General features: G+C 37.0%; 1 long non-coding RNA gene across 1 annotated transcript; it reads left to right on the top strand.

Annotated features, from left to right (window-relative positions):
- The first annotated feature begins 367 nt into the window (after positions 1-367).
- On the top strand, positions 368-9,036 carry LOC141544756 (uncharacterized). Its single transcript, XR_012482785.1, has 2 exons — positions 368-1,920; positions 5,068-9,036. It is a non-coding gene; the product is annotated as an uncharacterized LOC141544756 (long non-coding RNA).
- Positions 9,037-11,506: the final 2,470 nt, after the last annotated feature.

The raw sequence follows: 11,506 nt of genomic DNA, 5'->3' as shown, positions 1-11,506 counted from the left end.
ATCAATAGTGCTCTTCAGCTTTTTACTCATGGTTAAAAATCTTTTGGTGTCTGTCCTTGGGGTAAGCAATTTATTTATTTATTTCTTTACCAGATTCCTCCCAGACTGGATGCAGCGTCTCTTGTGTCTAAGCTAAGAGATAGCTCTGGGAGAGAGTTCCCCACCCCCTCCCTGGAAGTGCCTAACAGGTGATTAGCAGGACTGTGCTTTGAGGGCGCTGTGTGTCCTAGCGACTTCCCTGAGGTTTAAGACTGAACAGTAAAGGCGACACAAAGCCCAGCCAATGTGTCCCCTGGGGCGTGGATGTCAGCAGCTGAAGTGAAAAGCCCCTGCGCTCAAACTGGAAGTGTCTGCCTGGAAACTAAGGTCCATATTTTAAAGGTTCTGCTTCTCTGGGACTTCCACAGCCTCTGGCCAAGTCCAGCACAATGTAGATTAGATATTGCCTCAGGCTGTGTCCCCACTGTTCAGGCTCTTAACTACCCCAAGGTGAAGCCTGGACAGCAGAAAGCGGCTGCAAAGCCGTGCCGAGATCTGTTAGGTCACTTCTAGATTGGGGTGGTTCTAGGATCTGGCTTGGTATTTTAAAGTGGCTTGATTTCTCTTATGCACTGCTGTTTTATAAGCAGAGAAGAGCTAACAGTCTGTGCCAGATTCTTCTATCTCAGTGGCTTCTCTGATCCCAGAGTTCTCCCCAGCCTGATCGGCACAGTGTGCTAGCACCTAACCGTCTGTGCTGGCCTTTTTTTTCCTCCCCTTGGAACTGACCTTTTCTGTTGAAACTCCAGATTCTCTTCAGCTGGTATATTGTCCTTCCAATCCTTGTGGTTTCTATCAGTCCAGTGTTATTTTTGAAGCTGATTTAACTAATTGGTAATGAGGGAAGAAGGGAGCCTACAGATTTGCGTGTATCTTCTCTGCCATCTTGGCTCCACCCCTGATTTTATTTTAATTTCAGTCAGTGACTCAAAGAACTAGGCTGAATTCCTAAAAATAGGTTTTAACTTTGAAAAAAATCATGATCAAGTTAAGGTGAATTAAACTTGAACTTAAAAAAAAAGACAACTGTATTTCTATTAGATGTTAGTTCACTAGTTCTTATCCTAGTGCTATTATTTTAGATTATAAAAACCATAGATAGGGGCCCTTAGGTGGTGTAGTGGATGGAGCACTAGCCCTGAAGTCAGAATGACTTGAGTTCAAATCTGATCTCAGACACTTTAACACTTACCAGCTGTGTGGTCCTAATTTTCTCAGGGATAAACAAAAACCCAAGAGGTACAATTCTAAAAAAAAATGATTCCAGAAACTTCTGGAGCATATTTTTACAATTAAAATATTTGGTAAATAAAATAACAATTCTGCCAGAGCCCTTCACCCAGACATCTACAAACCATTTTAAGATTAGACAAGAGTCTTGGCCCCAAAGGAATGTCCTGGATGTGTAAGAACTCCCTGCCCCAAGGTTTTTCTGACCCAAGCATTAACTGTCAAAAACATGACGAATGTTCCAACCGCAAACCGTCACATATTGCCTTGACTTTCTGATATATGGTCAACAAATGTTATATCTTTTGTTCTATGGAAATTTACTTTGCTACGTGGCATTCGCTCCACAACATATAAAAACCCTTTGCTTTGTCTCAATAAACGAGCTATTCTGTCACTACACAGAGTGGTTTCCATTCTTTCTTTCTTTTCAGCCCATTCCCAGGCAAACGCCTTCCCCAGCCTCCGGCTTACAGACTGATGTGTGACTTCAGCCGTCCCTAGTTCGAGACCCGCAGGCCGGGTCAAATTGGCGCCCGAACAGGGACATGAAGATCCATATCAGCCCGACGGATTGACGAAGAGAAGGAGAGATGAACCGCCTGGCCAGGCCCCCGTCTAAGGACCCCGAAGAGAATCTTCACATACAGTGTAAGTGAACCAATCCGTCGAAATCATGGGCTCCCACCTTTCTAAAGAACAGATTTTCGTTAAAGATCTTAAAGAGAGTTTTAGGGAACGAGGAATTAAGGTTAAAAGGAAAGATCTTAAAAGAAAGCTTTAGAAAAAAGAGGCTTAAAAGTTAAGAAAAATAGAGCTCTGTGTCTGTCTGTGTATGTTTGTCTGCTTTGCATTGCTTCTGTTCTGTGTTAAAAGTTAGCAAGCTCATAAGAGATAAGAATTCAGCCTCTGTGTTACAGGCTTAGAAAAATAACAGGCTGAATTGTGGAAATTGGAATTCATTCAGAATAGTAATTCTTTCAGAGTGGTCTTAAATCATGGAATATCTAGGCATTCCCTGTGAAGGCAGAGAAGTGCATTAAAATGGGCTTTGAAGTTTAGAGAAGCTCTGTTTGGATTCCGGGAGGGAAGAATGTTCAAGGTGAAACAAACTTCTCTCTGGCAGCGGGAGTCCTAGGAAAAGCCTCTAGTTTGCTTTAGTGATTTAAGAGCTTTGTTAAGTTTTAAAAACAATGATTAAGAAATTTGGGAATTGATTATTTTAATGTTACTTAATATAAAAGTGTTTGTGATTTTAAACTTTTTAACCTGTTGTACCAATTTGTAAGTAAAACAAAAGAAAAAACTTGACTATTTTAAACTGGTGGGAAAGTTTTCTCTGAAAAGCAGATTTTCAAAGCCTGCTAAAGGGGAGTAACAGCATTACAATCTTATCTGCTTAATACCATACCGCCTGAGAAGCTTCTACTAGTGGCCTTGAAGCACTCAGGCAGAAAAAAAAGAAAAAAAAAAAAAAGAAAAACTATTTGGTTTGCTTCTGAAACATTGGGTAATTTGTTATCATTATGGGTTATGAATCTTAAAGTTTAAAGTTTAAAAAAAAAAAGGAGGGGTGATTAAAGAAAAGGGACAAGAGAGATTGATTTGCAAAATTAATTAATAGTTTAAATGAAGCATCTAGTCAGAAGAGTTATTGGTTTGGAAGTGTTTAAAGTATGTCAGAGAAAGTTTGAGCAAGTAGGCATTGGGAAGAGAGAAAAATGAAGCATCTAGTCAGAAGAGTTATTGGTTTGGAAATGTTTAAAGTATGTCAGAGAAAGTTTGAGCAAGTAGGCATTGGGAAGAGAAAGACAGAGAGATGGGACAGGAAAATGAAGGTGATTTAAGAAGGATTGATTAGTGGGAGCAAAAAGATTTCAAGAAGAAATCAGTGGGGAAAAGAAGGAACTAGTTGGAAAGGGGAGTCACGGAGAGATGACTGTGAGACAGGATGTGTTTTTACAGGGGGAGAACAGCAGTAGGAAGCTGCAGCTGTTTTTGGTTGAAGAAAGCAAACTGATAAAGGGTCAAGCCACTCTTACAAGATGTTAATTGAGTGAACATTTGTTTCTAAAATACATAATGGTTTTTGTGTTTAAAGAATATGATCAGAAATGTGATATATAGTCTGAAAGGGTTATTTATAAAAAAAAAATGTTTAATTGATGTTTTTAAGAATTTTTCAGATTCCTTTATGTGAAAATAGAAGTTTTAATTAATTGTATTGATGCCAATTATTTACAGGGACTCCAAGTATAATAGTTCTTGCCTTTGTCCTTTTGAAAATGTTTTTGTTATGGCAATATGTAATTTGGGATTTTTCTGTGTATTGGGTATTTTAAAAACAAAATAATTGGTACAATGTTCAACTTATAAAACATCTACTTGGGTATATAAGAATTGTGTGAACATTCTGGGATAAATTTCTTATTGTTAAAAGTCTTACAAAATGTAGATGATCTTTTTGTGACCAAAAAAAAAAAAAAAAAAAAAAAGTGACCTTGTCCAAGTCACTATCAGTTTGTTAAATTATTTAGGAGCACAGGGATTGAGAATTTCTTAAAACAAATTTCAATTTGTGAAACATGAGGTAAAATATAAATACAGTAAACAATGTGGCTTTAGGAGTGTTATCAGCCACAGTACTTTTGGTACAAGAAAAGTCAGAAATTAACCTTTGGGAATAGTTTAATAGTGAATGTCCTGCACCAGGTTCAATCAATTCTGAATCAAAGAGGCCAGGAGGTGGCTAACTGATTCAAGGATTTTAAAATATGAAACAATACTATTGGAAAGAGATGATTTGGCACTCTCACCAGATCATAACTTTAATCCAGCCATGTTCTTATCTGCTTCCCCTGGGAAACATGTGTACCTTGAACATGATTGTCCAAATGTGATTGATTACCAAACTAAGGTTAGGGAAGATTTGTAGGAAGTCCCTTTGTTGAAAGGCACTGAATAGTTCATAGATGGTTCTTCACAAATAGTTAACGGGAAAAGGAAAAAATGGTTATGCTATTGTTAATGGGAAGATTTGACTCTGGTTCAAGCTGGATTCTTGCCAAAAGAATGGTCAGCTCAAAATTTGTGAATTATATGCAATAAATCAAGCCCTAAAATTGCTTGAAGGACTGATTCAAAATATGCTTGGGGAATTGTTCATATATTTGGGAAATATGGGAAGAAAGGGGAATGGTAAACAGTAAAGGAAAGGGATTGGCACACAGGACATTGGTCACTGAAATTTTGACTAATCTTATGTTACCTAAGAATGCTGCAGTGATTCATGTGCAGGGGCACCAAAGAGGAAATTCATTTGAGATAAGGAGAAACTGCTTTGCAGATGAGGAAGCAAAGCGGCCTGGAGAAGAGGAATCTGTAAGTACAGAGGAGATGGTGGAGCAGGCAGATTTAGGCCAAAGCACCTGTTTCACAGCTAAGATCCTCCAATCTGTGGCCCAAGCTATAGCATCCTCCCTCATCATGTAAAGTGGAAAGGGTGGATAAGGAAATTAAACAACAATTGACTGAATTGGCATTAGAGACACAATTGCCCTGGACCAAGTGCCTTCCCCTTGCCTTATTAAGAATTAAAACAAAACCCCTGAAGAGATGTGGAATTGTCACCTTATGAATTATTGTATGGTCACCCTTATCCAAAAGGGATTCAAAATTCTTCCTTGTATCCAATATTTGAAACCAAGGATTTGTTTTTAAGGAAATATGTTATGTCTTTACTGTAACATCTGAAAACTTTGCAACTAAACAGGCTTATTGCTCAGACTCCTCCCTTAGGATTTCAACAGTGCATGAGTTCTAGCTTGGAGATGGGGTCCTGGTTCAGACATGAAAGGAGGACAAGCTGACCCTGAGATGGAAAGGACTGTTCCAGATCCTCTTGACATCAGATACAGCAGTGCTACACAGGAAAGAGAGTGGACTCAACATACCAGAATTAAAGGACTGGTGGACTCCGAGAGTGTGGACTTCCCAACTGAATGCAGAGAACAAACTGAGACAGACATTGAAAAGCAACTGATGAACTGTGCATGTAAAATCTTGATAGCGGTATTGAAGGCTCACTATTAGATAAAATATCTATTACTGACACCTCCCCCATTTTTCCCTGGTGTCTTTCCAAGACTTGGTCTCAATCATGTCCTACCCCATTTCTTATGTAAGCTGTGACTGAGCCCATGACGGGATTAGTGTGACCCCGGGTGGTGGATGATTTGAGGTTTGACTTATTATTTCCAGAACCATGGCAGTAAGACCATGCAATTGCCATGACGGGCAACCTCGAGAGGTCTGTTTCCCACCCACTTAAGATAGAATCTGGTATAACGTATCCCTGAGTTGGTGTGGTTGACCCCGATGACCTAAGACAGCATTTGGTGGCATGCTATTGATATAGATCGAACGCTCACTCCCCACAACCGGAGGCAGGTCACATAGCCTAAGACAGGCCTGTCACCTTACAAATGAAAAAAGGGGGACATGCCAGAGCCCTTCACCCAGACATCTACAAACCATTTTAAGATTAGACAAGAGTCTTGGCCCCAAAGGAATGTCCTGGATGTGTAAGAACTCCCTGCCCCAAGGTTTTTCTTTTTTTTTTTTTTTTTTTTTTCTTTTTTTGTAGTGTGTTGTCCTAGGTGTTGTTGGAGGAACCCTCAAAGATTTCTTGAACAGTTTCAGCACTCTTTTGAAGCAGAGTAGTCATTGCCAAGGAGCTGAAAAGAAGGGCCGACTTGAGGAAGTGTCCATACTCTGCTTGGAGAAAGACCCCAATGTCTTAAATGTTTACTATTTTTTCCCTAAGAAGACAGGGAAAGTTTTCTCTGAAAAGCAGATTTTCAAAGCCTGCTAAAGGGGAGTAACAGCATTACAATCTTATCTGCTTAATACCATACTGCCTAAGAAGCTTCTCAATTCACCTTTCAATTTTTAAAATTGAGCATTTTAATGAAAAAATTTGATAGTATATATGGTTATTTTCATTTATGATCTTTTTTTTCCCCCTGAGGCTGGGGTTAAGTGACTTGCCCAGGGTCACACAGCTAGGAAGTGTTAAGTGTCTGAGACCAGATTTGAACTCGGATCCTCCTGAATTCAGGGCTGGTGATCTATGCACTGCACCACCTAGTTGCCCCCCATTTATGATTTCAAAGATGATAAGGTGGTAATTAGAAATACATTCAGCGATGCAAAATTTTCTAAAATTAATTTTACATGAAAATTTCAAAATAAGAATTCTGTTCTTGACATGGATGAACCATGATAAGATAAACATCACAGTTTACAAAGATATGCATTGTATTACATCAATTAACAAGGGATAAGATGAAATCCATATTGGAACTCACAAATAACGAGGAAGGAGCTATTGCAGGGAAGATGCTGTGAGATGGAGAGTAACTCATAGTCCTGAAAATCTTTTTCATAAGCACATCTTTTAGAGAAGCAACATCTCCCCTCCCCTAGTAAGGGGATTCATACCATGTTAGGGAGGAGGGCAAATAAGATGGCATAAGACAGCCTGGGAAAGAAAGTTCCACAATGAACACTTAAACATTTCCTGACGAGGGAAGAGCATAAGTTGGTTTCTAGAATTCACAACAAAAGCTTTTTTTTTTTTTAAATAATGATACTAAGCTTATGGAGGCTTATAGTAAAGAAGACAGAGAAAAAAAATCTTTTAGAATTTAGATTTAGAATAGAGAAAAAAAAACCCTTCATTTACATGGATATATTTTTAAAGCACAAAAGTGATAAATAAAATAACCTGTAAGAATTGCTTAAAGTCCAGTTCATCTTGTTCTCCTTGACCGTGTTCTACTTCAGGCAATTCTAAATTATCCTTAACATTAACTGCTCCTTCATATTGCCTTTTCTTCATTCCCAACTTGATACATTTCTCTTGCATCATTTTCTTAGAAAATAACTCTTCTTGAAGACTTATATACTTTAATTCCAATTCTATATATTTTGAAGATTCTGCTTCTAATTGTCCTTTAAGGTCTTGAATCTGTTTCATAAAATACGTGTTTAGCCAATTACGTGAGTAAAAGATAGGTCTTTCAACTTATATATTAATTTAAAATTACTAAGATTAAATTAATTCCATTGTAGTGGGATGTGTAATTATCCTTATCTTACATCTCCAAAATATTTTTCCTAAAATTATTTAGATAAGTTTACAAACCCAAAACAAAGGTAAAGATTGAAAGAAGAAACCATGAAATTACATTACTAGCTTTTATATAAAGTCTGCAGAATAAACATTATTTCCACCTTTCTCCAGGTTAATTGTGAGTTCTACTGTGAAAACTTGTCTTTTCCATCGTTTAATTGTTAAAAACCTCTTTCTTTGCTAACCTTGCATCTCTTGCTCTCAGAAACCTATAAATGTTACGAAGTCATTTTTTGGATAAATATTGCTGAGAACTGTAGGACAGTAAATTAATGACAGTAAAATAAACTGCTTCTAATTGTCATTATTAAAAATTAATGATGGGGTAAGAGTAGCAATTCTTAATATGAAAGACAAAATCCAAGGTCCAAGTGAAAAATTTATAAGGACATTGTCTTTGCCAAAAGGTACCTTTATTTATGAGAATTATTTACAGACAAAATGAAGAAGTAAAATAGGCACCAGAAGGGATAGATAGAAATAGATTTGGGAGATCAATAGTTACTAAAGAAAGGTATTTGGAAGAAACCATTAAAGGAATATGCCACAAACTGTGAGTACACCATCGAATGGCAAGCTTTATCCATAGAGGAGTTTAGCAGTCTAACTAGAGCTAACTATAGTCAGAAGAAAGACATGATTAAAAGGAAGATGTTATAGAGAGGAAGATAACTAGCTGGCTTAGTTCTAAAAAGGACTTAGCAAAAATCTTCATCATAAGCACACCTTTTCTTTTTTCTTTTTTTTTTTAGGTAAATACAAACTTGGGGTTTTTCAGGGAAGGAGGGGAAATACCAAAGAAAAGTTAAAGAATATGTATTTGAGATACTGAGAATGTCTTAAAGATATTCTGGGGGAAATTTGGTTCTAATTAGGGCTTAAGCAAATTGTCTGGGAAGTTTCCATCATAGGAATATTTAAGATATACTACTCAAGGCAATGTGGGCCCATCAAGATTGGCTTAACTATGGTAATAAGACAGTCTGGAAGTCTGAGAGTTTGCAAGATGAGTGTTTTAGCATTTCCTGACAAGGGGAGAGTTTCAGAATTCACATGTATAGCACTACTACCAGTTAACACATACATAGCACAAATTTGCAAATGTTATCTCATTTGAGCACTTTTATTTTTCAAAAGTTCTTAAGGACTTTGCCCTAACTTCTGGTGGTGTAAGATATCAGAATTGAGGAAATGTCTCATCAAATACTAGAATCTTAAAAAGCAGTAGCTTTAGCTATATTCATTTATTTGTTATTCTTCCAGGAGGAAGAAAATCTTTTATTCCCTAAAATAGAAAAAATAATGTATGGAGAATATTGAACTGGAAGGGTCTTAACCTACTTACTGGTGGAATGAAATGGAATGACAATCTCAGTTATATCAGTCCTTACCTCTCTTAAATCAATTCATGTCCTGTTTTTATAGAATAAATTCTTAACTTAAACTTAAACTCTTAATATAGCTATGTTATATTATAAAGTTTCTTAATGGTAATAGTGATCACCTTGCAACCAAACTGTTTTTTGTTTGTTCTTTGTCATTTTAAAATCTATTAAAGCAATACTCAATCATACTGTTTCTGCCTATTAGTCATCCTTTTGGGGGATGTTTTTCATTTTTAGGATTATAGGAGCAGTGTTGGAAGGAGATCTGTTGTTCCAAGAGTCCTTGCAAATATTGCCCCAGATGTTTCACCACTTCCAAAAAAAGGTTTTTGGAAACCACCTATTTCCCTTTTGGATTCCTCTGTTAGAAACACTTTTCTTTAAATCAAAACTAAATTTGTGTGTTTACAATTTCCATTCATGAGCAAAACAAGCCTAATATTTCTCCCACTTGAAAGTGATTTCAAATACTTGAGAAGCTCTTTTAACACAGTATAATCACACACATACATACACACAAAGCTTGCTTTTCTTATGAATTCTATGATGTAAAGAGAGGAACATTTTCTAATATGCAAATCTATATATCAAGTTTTTGGAGACCAGAATTTTCTGGGCGCTGTAAAGTCTCTATGTGATGAGTTCCTGGGTAGTAAGCTGGGGTAACAGAGAAGCCTCAAGATAAGATTATAACATTCCTTGGGGCAAGCAAGGAAGGTCATTGGTGGAGGTCTTTGCCAAGCTAACCTCGCTGTATGCAATCAGAAAGCAAAGTTATGAATATCAAACGCTCAAGGTTAAATTTCCCTATAAAACATGCCCTCATAGTATATATTTTCCACAAAATCTTTCTTTTAGTCTGTAATACTCCACCTGAAGAAGTCTTTCCTCCCCCATGCTTCATGGCATCTTTCTCCTCCTTATAGTTAACTGTTTTAGGCTGTTAAAACCCTTTTTCAGAAGACTGAATTGCTTCCATTTGAATTGTCTTAAGAAGGTTCTGGGGATTACCAGGAAGGATAAGAATACCATATTTCTAAATTCTCTTTGGTATGCCTGGGCTGAGACACCTGGAAACTATTGGTACTGCTGCTGATTCAGAGGTCAGGCTTGGGCTGGGCTGGGGCTAGATCCAGGGTTGCATGTGTGTCCTGTCCTGTTGTGTTCTGTCCCAGAACTCCCACTCTGGTGTCACAGACCTTTTTTGCTGAGTTTCCAAGCTGCTTCCAAGTTTCTGCTGAGCTAGAAAATATTCTTCTCTTTTGGGTGTTCTAAGTCTCTAAAATTTGTTTAGAGACATTATTTAAAGGAATTTCAAGCAGTCTCAGGGAGAGGGTGGGCAAGTTCCTGTTTTTAATCTGCCATTCTTGGATCCACCCCTTGCATGTATTTGTAAATAAAAAGCTGTTATTTAAAAAATGTTTTTGTGCAAAGCAAGCCAATGCAGACAAGGTTAGGAGGCAAGCAGAAATCTGGGAAAAAAATTTTTTTTTCTATCCAGTTTTTCTGATAAAGGCTTCCTTTCTAAAATGTATAGAAACAAACTCAAATTTATAAGAATACGAACCATTCCTCAACTGATAAGTGATCAAAAGATATGGACAGCCAGTTTTCAGATGAATAAATTAAAGCCATTTCTAATCATATTAAAAATTACTGATTGGAGAAATTCAAATTAAGACAATAGTGATGTATCTATACACCTCTCAGATTGGTTAAAATGACAGGAACAGATGATAAATGATGAAGAGACTGTGGGAAAACTGGGACACTAATGCATTGCTCATGGAATTGTGAAATGATCATCAGATCTGATGATTCTTGACAGCAATTTGGAACCATATCTCCCCAAAATTATCAAATTCTGCATTCCCTTTTATCCAGCAGTGTCTCTATTGGGTCTGTTTCCCAAAGAGAGCACAAAAGAGAAAAAAACACCTACTTTTGCAAAATAGTTTGTAGCAGCCCTTTTTGAGGTGGAAAGAAACAAGAAATTGAGAAGAGGCCCATCAGTTGGGGAATGGGTGAATAAGTTATGGTATATGAATTTAATGGAATATCATTCTACAAATAATGAACAGGTAGATTTTAGAAAAGCCCGGAAAGATTTATATGAAGAGATGCTATGTGAAACAAGCAGAACCAAGAGGAAATTCTACATAGTTAGAAAATTATGTGATGATCAACTGTGATGGGCTTGGTTCTTTTCAACAATGAAGATTGTGATGGAAAGTAACATACACATCCAGAAGCAAAACTGTGGACTCTGATTATGGATCAATGCATAGTATTTTTTTTTCATATCTAATAGTTTTTATTTACCAGGTATTTGCATGGGTAATTTTACAACAATGACAATTGCCAAACCATTTGTTCCAATTTTTCCCCTCCTCTCCCCCCCCAAGATGGCAGGTTGACCAATACATGTTAAATATGTTAGAGTATAAATTAAATACAATATATGTTTACATGAACAAACAGTTGTTTTGCTGAACAAAACGAATCGGACTTTGAAATAGTATACATTTACATTTCGCCTGTGAAGGAAATCCAAAATGCAGGCGGACAAAATTAGAGGGATTGGAAATTCTATGTAGTGGTTCATGGTCATCTCCCAGAGTTCTTTTGCTGGATGTAGCTGGTTCAATTAATTATT

This window comes from Sminthopsis crassicaudata, chromosome 5, assembly GCF_048593235.1.
Source record: "Sminthopsis crassicaudata isolate SCR6 chromosome 5, ASM4859323v1, whole genome shotgun sequence".
Classification (NCBI taxonomy): Eukaryota; Metazoa; Chordata; class Mammalia; order Dasyuromorphia; family Dasyuridae; genus Sminthopsis; species Sminthopsis crassicaudata.
This window is presented reverse-complemented; position numbering and strand designations above follow the sequence as displayed.